This window comes from Chanodichthys erythropterus, chromosome 20, assembly GCF_024489055.1.
Source record: "Chanodichthys erythropterus isolate Z2021 chromosome 20, ASM2448905v1, whole genome shotgun sequence".
In the NCBI taxonomy this organism is placed as follows: domain Eukaryota; kingdom Metazoa; phylum Chordata; class Actinopteri; order Cypriniformes; family Xenocyprididae; genus Chanodichthys; species Chanodichthys erythropterus.
Window position 1 is genome coordinate 2,780,245 of NC_090240.1, and position 12,898 is coordinate 2,793,142.

At 36.3% G+C, this 12,898-nt stretch overlaps 1 protein-coding gene across 1 annotated transcript in view; it reads left to right on the plus strand.

Moving 5' to 3' along the window:
• smc1al (structural maintenance of chromosomes 1A, like) overlaps positions 1-12,898 on the plus strand; it is a 90,885-nt gene that overhangs the window by 33,815 nt on the left and 44,172 nt on the right. The window lies entirely within an intron of this gene.

The window sequence follows — 12,898 nt, forward strand, 5'->3', positions numbered from 1 at the left end:
TGTTGTTTTAAATGGAAATTTCAGTATTAGTCTCTAAAGTCTAAGTACATATGATTACTGCCAATTTGTTAGGCGGAGCTTTATAACTTAAGTCGGCATGCCACAATGCTCCACCTAAGCTGAATTTTAGTCCGTTACTAACCTGATCATAGATTTGTGATGACATGGACTGCTTAATCTACTAGAGTTAATAATTTCAGAGCAAGTCAGGTTAAATTCAAATGTAATAATTTATTATTGTTCAGGTAAATGAATCATGCCAATTACATAATCAATTTGAAAATAATAAATACAAAACATTTTCCATGTGGAGTCATGAACTTGTATATGAATTTGCATTAATCAAGATCCCAGACTTGGGTTCCGCCTTGTTGGGGTCAGAAGGTAATTTGCATGGAAGACCATGGAAAAGGGCACACCGTAAGCAAAATCCCAAGTCTTAACCTTTATTACCTTTTGGTTCACTTCTGTGGGGATGAGACAATTTATACTAGTCGCACTATACATGTTTGGTATTACTTGAAATGTCTCAGTGCTGTATGGTAATTGTTCACATTACCATATAGATTTTTGGGTAAATTTCAGGTGATCTCTGCATGTGGATAGAAGAGATGGAGGAAGAGAGGGTGAAGGGAAGGAAATGCAGATACTGTACTGTACAGATGACAATATTGAGATGTGATCTACTCAGTGTGATTGCGTCTCGGATGAGGATGCTAATGTGTTCAGATGTTAAATTCCGAAAATTTTTAGAGGTCGCACTGGTGCCAACACCTGATATATGAATGAATTAAATAGGGCTGGGCGATAAAACAATAACAATAATTATCTTTATGTAATGTTCCTTGATAAAATTATAACAAATGCAGGGCTCAACGCTCAGAGACGCAAAACAATTCTGTGGACTTTTTTTGGAACCATTTTCATTGGTGAAATAGTGAAACAGGCGATTTGGTGTCTAAAATGTAAGTCACTTGATATTAAGTTCTTGTTCATTCGTACTCTATAAAATCAATATCACATTTGTAATTGTTGATATTTGGAGAAAAAATGGCGCTGTGTAATACTTGTTAACTATATAAAATGATATAAATATAAAAGATATACTGGGGCATTCTAAAGGCATTTTAACTCCCCCGGGTCGGCGGTCACACCGGCGTGATCACCGCGTTTTTTTTCTAACCAGTGTGAAAGAGACTCAAAATACTCTGTCAATGTTGCACATACAATTAAGAGCTATACACCATTTTAATCTGTGGATTTTCTTCTTTTATTTGTGTACACTCAGAGTAAAAACAAAATGTTGTGCTTTTTGTAAAATAAAGAAAACTAACATGATGCGTGATCTCTCGTCTCCCTCTGAAAGAAGTCTAATCTGATAGTTCTCAGAAAATGAACTGTAACTTAGTGAATACTAATCACAAAAAAAATTGACTTGTGTCTAAAGAAACGTTGAAATGTCTGGTTTTAAATCGTGTAAGTCAAATCGAAAACAAACCTTCTGTGTTTATGTAATCTGTATGAAAAGAGAACCATGTCAGAAGTCCTCGATTCAGCTCATTATCCGCTAATGTGGCCATGCCCACGGAGGGAGCGCTCAATCGTGTATTTATTGTCTTGAAAAGTATTTTGAATAGCCATAGTTGGCGATCTCTGGCCTCTGTTAGTTCATTTATTTCCTGGATTGCCTATTCTTCTTTAGCATTGGCATTTGTGGACTATAGGTGCACAGAGCGCCCTCCGGCTGCAAGTATGAATTGTAAACACAGTATCCAGCGTTCACAGTGACGACAATAAATAATGAATAAACACTCCTTTGTATAGAAAATTGACATAAACATGAGAATCCATCAATATTTCTCCAAATGTGCATGCTTTTAAGCTAAAAGCCTATATGAAATGCCATAGAGGTAACATAACTGTTCAGACACATTGTATCATAGCAATGCATTATATTTTAATAATAGAATACCATTATTTTAAATTGTAATAATATTTCACAGTATTGCTGTTTTTTCTTTGTGTTTGATTTACATTATGATGAGCTTGAGACATGATCAACAGAGGTTTTTTTTCACAGCCTATCTGACTGAAAGGCCTCATTAATATGCAAGTCATTTCAGATCATTATTATGTGATTCGTTTGTCTTCTCAGGTGAGAATCACCCATTATTCATGATTCACGCCTCCACGCATACTGTGTTTCTTGACCAAAGATATTTTAGAAAAATTAAATCTCTATTGTTTTATATGAACCAGTAGGAATGATCATTTTTACATAATTTTGAAGCAACAACTCTAGACTACAACCTCCAATACCCAGAAGTCTTGTGAACACAGATTTAATATATATTTTTTGGCTTTATTTCAGTGACTTAAGTTTTTTGTTTTTTCAATAACCACGTATAAACATTATTCGTTCAAAAATACAAACATGTACATACATGTTCCTTACATATTATTGTAGCCTAGTTTGTGCTGAATACAGTGTAATGACACTTTTTCCATTAATATGTTTATGAACAACTGAAAAAGCACAAATGTCAGGGCATGTCAAAACTTCTCCAGGCTCCAAATCAGCCTCAGACCCCTGAGGATTAATAGACTAAATCATGCACAGCGAAAGCGTACACTCTAAATATGCATGCGCACTAGTCTAACCTAACTGTTACTAGACTACGTCACGTATTGCATGCGTGCACTCAATGTGTTTTTGTTTGGTTTTGTAAATTGAGGGACATACTCAATAATTTAAATCAACAATTACGATATCATAGATATAGACAATATATATCACACACCGTTCCGTCTACTGTCCCGAGCGTCATTCACACTGGCCCCGGGCTATCGGGCAGTCCTTATTGTCGAGCCCTGAAAAGTCTGATAAGTGTTCGATATTATGTTCATGCACTATGCAAGTAATGCGTCGCAATAGAGAAATATTAAATGGCAAACACACCAAAAGCAGAACAAGACAATGCTGCTCATTTGAACCATGCTCTGCTCAAAACACTCGGCAGCGCAAGCTTAGAGCAAAGGCATTTACTGGCACACGGCCACTAAAATGCATGATTGAGGCTCCGATGAGACTCCGTGGGATGGTCAGTTGAGTGATGGCACCCCAGGAGACAATGGGCCTACAATGGGCCTACAGACCCAGTTCTGGCTGCATCTATAATTCAGATTTTTAATCCCCGTATCCGCTTACATATATTTATATATATAATCTATTTTTAATCTCTATAATAAAAATGTATAATTCAGATTTTGATCTCCATATCCATTTACATATATTATATATATCTTCCAAGGGGTTTTTTCCCTCCTAGGACTTTTTTCCCAGTGCTAGCATGCTGGGTTTTTCTCCTAGGGGGTTTTTTCCACCCCTGGGAGTCAGCCGACATTGGCTTAATGTAGCACCATCTTGTATATGTTACATATTACCACGCTTGGTTGTACAGCTTATTTTTAACCACTTCCCTTTTTCTGTGCTTCTAATATGTAAAGCTGCTTTGAACAATTACCAATTGTAAAAGCGCTATATAAATAAATTTGACTTGACTTGACTTGACTTTGGGTTGTCAAGTGGGTGCCCTCCTTCCTTGATGTTTCGCTGATAGGCCCACGACACCTCCAGAGGGTTCAGCAGTGAATCCCAGCATCCCAGGTTCACTCCCTACAAACAAAACTCACCATCCTGTACAAAAGAAAAGACAAACTTCAAAACCACCAACAACAGGTTTCTTGAAGTAGGCCAAAGTGGAATGCCACCAGCAGCTCTTAAATAGGCAGAGGGCACAGGTGTTGGAGATAATCAGGCTCTGCCCCCATCCAATTGGCAACTATGCTCAGAAAGGAAAAAGAAAACAAAAGAGAGAGCAGGGGTTCGTAACATAGCACTATGAGATCCAGTGAGAAGCGTACAAACAACAAATCTAATGTCTCATGTATTGTATTATTATATTAACGTAGGCATTAACCCCTGGTTTTACAGACAAGGCTTAAGCTAGTCCTAGACTAAAATGCATATTGTAACAGTTTTAACTAAAACCAACTTGAACTGACATATCTAAAAATATGTCAGTGCCATTGTTTTGTCTCAAGATGCACACCAGTAATGTTTTTTTTTTTTCTAGGGCATGATTATAAAATCTACTGAAATACCCCAATTGAACTAAGGCCTAATCCTGGCTTAGTCTAAGCCCTGTCTGTGAAACCGGGCCTAAATGTATTAAAGGAGTATTTGAATATAATAACATTATAATTACAGCAGTACTATTTTTCATAACAAATACCACTGGAACATTATAGTTACTTTTTACCATGGTAGTGAGGTGCAATGCATGTTTTTTTTACCTGTGGTTAAAGCTGCAGTAGGTAACTTTTGTAAAAATGTATTTTTTACATATTTGTTGAACCTGTCATTATGTCCTGACAGTAGAATATGAGACAGATAATCTGTGAAAAAATCAAGCTCCTCTGGCTCCTCCCAGTGGTCCTATTGCCATTTGCAGAAATACACCGCTCCCGGTAAAAAACAACCAATCAGAGTCAGGAGGAGTGTCTTAGCAGTGTCAATCAAGCTCGTGTGCGCGCTGATCACACTCCTATCATGCACAGCCATAGTGCACAGTGTGTACAGGCATTCAAATTCAAGATTACCGGTGTGCAGCAGCTTTGCTTATGGCGGACAAACAATCCAGTTTCGTACGTATAATACCCCATAAAGTGTGTATCATATGCACGCAAAAAACTCATTTTGGCGTATATATTCTACGAGATTACAAACTCGTACTATTGATATGCATTTTTGTGTGATCGGGCTCTATTATGTCATGATATGCAGTTTTAAGATTTTTTCAGGCGAGAATGTGCTGGTTTAAAGCTCAAATTTGTGGTTAATTAAGATAGCGCCTTTCTGACAATTTGATCTGACGTTGTCAGAGTTTTGAGATCCAGACGAGCACCGGATGCTCAGCGCTCATGTACCCGGCCAAGAGCAGCCTTACCTCGGCTAATCCTTCTGACGTTTGCCGCTGGCTCAGTTTTGGCTGAGGGCAACGTGTCATAAATTTATATATGGCTATTTAACTTTTGTATCATACTAAAGCGCTGATTTTGTACGCTTGACTGAATTGTTTGCTTTATTTCTTATTGTATATTTTATACCTTTTATAATGGCTATTATTGAACATTAAAACTGACATTTAACAAAAAGAGAAGGTTGTGTTTTATGTTAAAGCCTATTTCATTTCATTACAGTGAAGATAATCAGAGTATGCACAAATAGTATTACATTTAATATTTTTGAAATGTAAACGAAAAGAGGCAGGGTTGTTTAATATTTCGTTTTGTTATAAATATAAGCAGACATTGCAGATAATTAATCACTCGTTGCCTGAGGCTATTAATGTTTTTGTTTGTTTCTTTAAATAAAACGAAAAGAGGCAGAGTGGTTTAATAACAAATTTTGTTTTATTCTTGGCTAAAATATACATACAGAGATAACCGGAGAAGCCAGTTATTTGCGTACTGTAACATTACCGTTATATTATCTTACTAGCTATTTATTACTTATAGAAATAGTGCATATACGTCATATAGTTACATTACATGTATTGCAAAATACGTAATGTTTTGAGGACCAAGTTTGTAGTCAAAGTATGGGAAGGCCATAGTCAATGTAAATCATGTTGTTGATGCTTTGTTCGTATCAGTGAATGTGCCATAACTGTTTATCCGCCGTCATCGGTCCTGCTTGCTTAGCCTGCGCGTTCACGGCAGGCTCCGTTGTGATGGGGGAGGAGCTGTGGAGGGAGGGCTGTAGCGCAGCAGAGAGCAAGGGGGAGTGACCTGTGAGTTGTGCTTGTTCAAATTTTCAGGCTAAGTCAACGTTTTCTAAAAACTCCCTACTGCAGCTTTAACATGATCCAAATACTATGGAACACCAAATTTACCCTATAAATATGAGGTTGTTACAATTTTTACAAATTGATAGGGCTGCAACAACGAATCGATAAAATCGATAAAATTCGATTATCAAAAGAGTTGGCAACGAATTTCATTATCGATTCGTTGTCGCGCGACTATTACGCCTCTCAATGAGACGCAGAGATGTTTGAGTATAAAAACGCGCGGTTGAGCGAGAAACAGAGCGGAGCAAAAATAAATAAATAAATAAATAGCAGAGCGGAGGTAGAGGAAAGACCCGTAACGTTATTCTGAACAGGCGTGCTGTTGTCAGGACCCCCGCAGTTTTGAAAAGACAGAAATCGACCCCCGCACTTTTGATACGGGCTGCTTCAATCAGTCACACTATATCATCTTTTAGCTTTGGATATTTTCTTTCAATTTTCTTTCAAAACCATTTTCAAATTTTTTCACGCTTTCGTTCATAAATAATTAACTGTTATGTCGCGAATGTGAAGGACAGGAAATGCGCTTCGAACGGAGAAACACGCGATCTCCAAACAATCGACCAAAGCATGCTAACGTTTTAGGACAGGTCGATGGTATATAAATCATGTCTGAATGTCAATCAAGCCAAACCGTCCATTCAGAAACCGAGAATTTGACCACTTGACAAGGTAAGGAGGCTGATCTCTCAGATTGATGCGCGGATTTGAGGATTTAAGGTTTATGGACTGCTTTGATTTTGGTAATTACATCTAGAAAGATAAAAGCATTGATGGCTATCAAATATCTATAAAATAGATATCTGAAAGCGAAACTAAAGTGATATTGCCTCGTCCAGTGAGGAGGACGCACGAGAGGAGACCTGCGCGTTTAATTGGTATGTGTGTAATTTCATTTGGTCATCTTAGGGTGTTTTCACACCTACGGATCGCTTGTTTTGTTCCGAAACAGGGACTAAATTTGTTACAATGTTGCTTTTTTTCTTGGTTCGGTTCGCTTTCACATGGCAAAATTTCAAAGCGTACCAAAATGCTTTAAGGTAAGTCACATGGGAGTAAAACTGTCCTCTTATTGGTCAGAATTTTCTCTGCGTCATCCATCAAAATAATGATTGACAAGTTCGCTCCATGAGTTTATTGTGGCTTTATTTGTAACTGTCCAGACACACACAAACACTTTATAAATGTAGCTCTCTCCCGCAGTTAATTCATATTTGCTGCGGCAAATTCAAACCCGCGCTCTTTCTCTCTCTCTCCGTCTCTGGATTTCCCAGCGCTGTCTAGTAGGCGACCTGTTGTCCGTCTGTCGAGAGAGACCATTTGAATTTTATAATGAAGCAGAGCGGGAATTGATACTTCGTCGGGACAGCATTCTCGCACGGAGAAGTGTAATTACACACCAGAGGCGATCGTTGGCTTTCAGATATTGTAAATAATGTGCTCACTCACAGAATCAGACATTACTGATTTTTATATCATATTTTCCGTTATGAAATGATATAATTTGGTTCGTTGGTCCGTTAACTGGGTCGATTGCTTTCACATCTCAAGCGAACCGCTCCAGAGTTCGTTTGAAAGCGTACCGAGACCACCTCTTCAAGCAGGTCTCGGTACGCTTGTTTGGTCCGCTTTTGGTGCGCACCCGAGTGCGATTGCTGCTTTCCCACCTGCCCAAACGAACCGCACCAAAGGGGCAAACGAACTCTGGTACGATTCAATCGAACTAAATGAGGCAGGTGTGAAAGCACCCTTAAGCTAAACAAAATTATACAGTAGGTGGACAACCAAAATGGGTATTACCGCCGCGCATACCGCCGCCGCAGGGCTGCGGCGTTAACTGAAATTCCGTCGCGTGTAAAAAAACTACCGCCAGGTGGCGCAAAGGGACGGATTGGAAAGTGACTGTAATGATAAAATGTCGGTTTGTAAACTGAGATGAAAGGACGAAGTAAAACAACAACATTACAGTATAACCTTTTAACATCCTTAAAAACCATTAGAAAATTTAAAGTGAGAGTTAATTTCAAAACGTGGGATAGTCTTAGGCTACTCTATGCATCAAAAATTAAAAGAAAGACCTTTACACAAAGTCTTACTGCATGCTATTGTCATTAAACAGTCATTAGGCATATATATATATATATATATATATATATATATATATATATATATATATATATTCATTTATTTATATTAGGAGCACACACACGGATTATAAATTTAATATTTTCATTCTGTAATATTTTCATTCAGAACGGTCCAGCATTAAGACCACATTAATAGCAATAATTCTTATTTACTGCTATTGTTCTTGATTTTTTTAAATTGTTCTTGATTTTATATATATATATATATATATATATATATATATATATATATATATATATATATATATATATATATATATATATATATATATATATATATATATAATTATTTTATTTTATTTTTTTTATTTTTTATTTTTTTGGCTATTATATATTCTATGTAATGTTTAGTGATTTTGATGTCGCAGACTAAAATACCGTCAGGAATAAATATTTAGGCAAATTTACTAATTAAAACCAAAGGTGTTCATCTGTGATTGTACATCAAGAGCAAGTACACGTTGTGTGCATTTTGTTTACCAGACCGAAACGCTCGATTGTCTGTGTGAAACTGCGCGTGTGCACGAGCGCCAAGAGAACTGATAACAGCAGCAACGAGCACTGGTTATGATTTCAGAAACAACACGTTCCAGCGGATAGATTGCCTCTTATTTAACACAGACCTAACAGTTATATCTTATCGAATTGAGATTCTCGCAGAGAGACAGCTGAAAGCGCACCCTGTTTGTTTTATTTTATTTTATTATTCAAAACAAAAGTACAAGGTTTTGTTGTTATTGTGAGCGTACACAAATAAAAGTAGACCGTAGTCTTGCATCAATCTGTAAGCTATCGCCAAAAATGACGGAAGGCCTGTTTTTGTTTCAGCTGTCATGAGGAAAAAATCCACCAGAACGCGCCGGCGCTTTCGTCGGCCAGAGGGATAATAATGTAGCCAATTTAGTTTCATATTTATATTTAAATATTGGGCTATTGCCTATTATTTTTAAATGAATAAATTTCACATGTTGATTATGAAAAGGGAATAGCATGACGGATGCGCAATGTTGGGAGACAAATGCAGTGGGCTAGACATAGTTTGACCACTTCATTAAGTTTTGTTTTATAGTAAGTCTTTCTTTAAAGTGAATTTCGTTTTGTAGAAATTGTATCTTAATTTCAATCAATGTTTCATCAACCAATTGCCTATATTTAATAAATAGGAAGAAAACCAAACGTCGGGTGTGGAATGGAAACGAAACCATGTTTCCGCGGCCTTTGAATAAGGCTGAAGCAATAGAAGTATTTCTGATTTATTAAATTTATTTATTACTTTATTACATGTCTTTATTACTTAAATAATTGATAAGATGTTTTTGGTCGAACAATATATTTTAGCTGGTCTACTTAGACACACATTTGCGTAGTGGCTTATTGTGCAAACATGCCAAACATTTCTTGCAGATTTAAAAAACAAACAAACAAAAGAAAAAACACGACGCTTTGACTTTTACAAAATTCCTCCTCGCTCCAGTCAAAACTTCGCACATACTCTGCTCGGCAGCAGCAGACGCAAACGCGCGGGGGGAGGGTCGATCCCATTCGGAACTTCTGGAGTGGAGCGTGAAAAACCGCAAAACACTGCAAATCTCCATAATACAAACAAATAAAGAAACTTACTACAAATACTCATAACAGAGTCGAACAATTGTGTATTTCGTCAGCTTATTTCATATGATCAGATCAGGATGTTAAAATTAACAAAAAGCACCAAGATTGCAAAAAGGTCTGTCACGCGCATAGCTAAGGCTAATATTTTGAGTCTCCCGCCCTCTGGATTAATGGCTTTGGTGACAAACATTTTAAACAAAGCGCCCTTCCCCCTATCTCAAACTTGTCAAGCACTGTTAGGTTGGGTGCTTTTTATACACACAAGATAATGTAAAAAAATATACATTGATATATAAATGGAACACAATCGGTTTGTTGTTTTTTGTTTTTCTTTAACATTTTTATTTTATTTCTTTGTCTTTTAGGAACATTGGATGGCAGATTCTGTACAGTTATTGTTCTAATAAATATACGGAACCATAATGTTACATATCTTGGTCAATTCTTTCGAGCTGCTTTACAGCTTAACCACAGTTTGCAACATCAGCAGTTATTGAAATGATCTGAATCAACACAGATCTGCTTATATAAATAAATAGGCCTAAATAAATGGCAAAAAACAAGATTGGGTTTGTACGGTTCATCTGAACTATAATTTAATGATTTATGTTATGATGTTATAGAAGTACAATGTACAGATGCCTATATGTTTTGCACAAAGTAATATTTAATAAAGAATCTTAAACTTCCAATGTTAAACATGTTCTGGTCATTTTGCTCTTAACTGCAGTCAAAATACAAATAGGCCTATACAATATTCATATGCGTTGTGTAGGCCATGGAGAGTCAGATTAGGCGCAAACTCTACAGCAGAAACTTTTTATCTTAATAGCCTAGCACTTGTTGAATAACAAAATGTTGATTATTGGGATAAAGTTTTTTTTTTTTTTTTTTTTTTTTCGTAATTGTTTAGCTTATGGCATGACATTTCTTTTTGTAATGTTTATGAGCGTGTTAATGGATACAAACGGCACAATTGCAGTTTATCAGATTGTTACATAGCTGAAACATTAACACATTAAAATCGCCTGATAATCATACAGTAGTTAACATGAACCCTTTTGTAAGCGATGTATTACCATTACATCATGGGCGTACGGGACACCCCCGCAGTCCCCACCCTATGATGGAAAAATAAAGCATCCAACTGAAGCCCAAAAATGCAAGCAGAATACCACAGAAACTAGTGCTAAATTACCACAAAAGGGGGAAAAATTCACTGTTGTTTCCATCGCCGTTTGTAAGGTAGCCAAGACAACAGCAAGCTTTGATGCGCTGTGTTACGACAATGGTTAGCGGTGGTGTGCCGAGACAAATAAATATGTTCGGTCTTTCTCTCGCCTTCCTTATTAGCTATTATATTATTATTATTATTATTATTATATTGCCCAAACGTAAATAGCATATAAGTCTAGAGTTAGGCTATTTCTTTATTCTTTTATTGTAAATACATTAATTTTGAAATTTGTGTCTAACTTAGAATTTAAAGCAGCTAAAATATATTGTTAGACCAAAACATCTTATCAATTAATGAAGTAATAAAGACATGGATGTATTTAAGAAATTTAATAAAAACAGAAAGACTTCTATTGCTTCAGCCTTTTTCAAAGGCCGCGGAAACATGGTTTCGTTTGCATTCCACTCCTGACGTTCATGGTTTTCTTCCTAATTAAATATAGGCAATTGGATGATGAAACATTGATTGAAATTAAGATACAATTTCTACAAAACGAAATTCATTTTAAAGAAAGACTTACATAAAACAAAACTTAATGAAGTGGTCGAACTTATGTCTGACCCGCTGCATTTGTCTCCCCAACATTGTGCATCCGTCATGCTATTCCCTTTTCATAATCAACATTGGTGACATCTTTTTTATCCCTCTGGGGTGCGTTTCCCGAAAGCATCGTTGGTGAACCATTGTCGTAAGTCCCATTGAACTCTGTTGGTAACGACGGAAATTGCGACCATAGTTCGCTTTGGGAAACGCACCCCTGGTCGACGAAAGCGCCGGCGCGTTCTGATGGATTTTCTCCTCATGACAGAAACAACTTTAAAACAGGCCTTCAGTCATTTTTGCCGATAGCTTACAGATTAGTGCAAGACTACAAATGGTCTACTTTTATTTGTGTGCGCTCACGATAACAACAAAACCTTGTGCTTTAGTACAATAAAATAAATAAAAACGTTTTATTTGAAAAAAAAAAAAAAAACTTTTTTTAATATTACAGTAATAGTAAACATCTTTAATATTAATAAGTGAGCTTTTAGCTGTCTCTCTGCGAGAAACTGAAACGTAACTTAAACTCAGCGAATAATTACCTAAAAAGAAAGAAATATCTCAATTCGATAATAAATTCGTAGGTCTGTGTTAAATAAGAGGTGATCTACCCGCTGGAATGTGTTGTTTCTGAATTTGGTATTTGATATTTTAAGGAATAATAGTACACCCCTGCATTTAAATGCGGCTGCAGGAGTTGCAGTTTTTTTATGACGTTTTATTAATCCGTCCATTCTTTTTAGTTTCAATGATTTAGCTAAATCGTGCCTTAATAATGGGAGCGAAATTATTCAGTGACTCACGTTTTACTAAAATAAAGGGATATAATTCATGAAACACGCAACAATTTATTAATCAGTGTCCAAACAGATAGCCTAACTACTTAGGAAAAATATAGCCTATCTGTCAAATAAAGGACAGGTAACGAATAACAAAGTATGTGCGAGTCAAAAATCCATGCTGTTTTATTAAAGGAGTTTAAAATATAAATAAAACATGTATTTGTGATAAATATAGGCCTAATATGTAAGAGAACTTACATTTTGCATAAAGATAAATGTGCTTTGATGCATTTGTTGGATAACATGTGGTTAAAGCGCCACTCAGCGGTCAAAAGCTGCAAATGCACTTTGCGACGCGGCGGCAGGCGCGGCGGTAGAAACACCGTTTTGGATGGCCACCTACTGTACATCTTTTTGTGCAATTTATTTAAAAAAAAAAAAGCCCTATTGGCAGATGTATACATGTGTATGTTTTTTTGTGTTAGTCCATTTGTTTTTTATTACTTTAACAGCTCAGGGATGTTAAAAGAGCAACCTGTTTTTGCACGTTCTGAGGTCATTTCTGTTTTTGAATAAAAGGTTGGAAATTAATGTTTTTTTTCCCCCTCCGATTCATCGATTAATCGTAAAAATAATCGACAGATTAATCGATTATTTAAATAA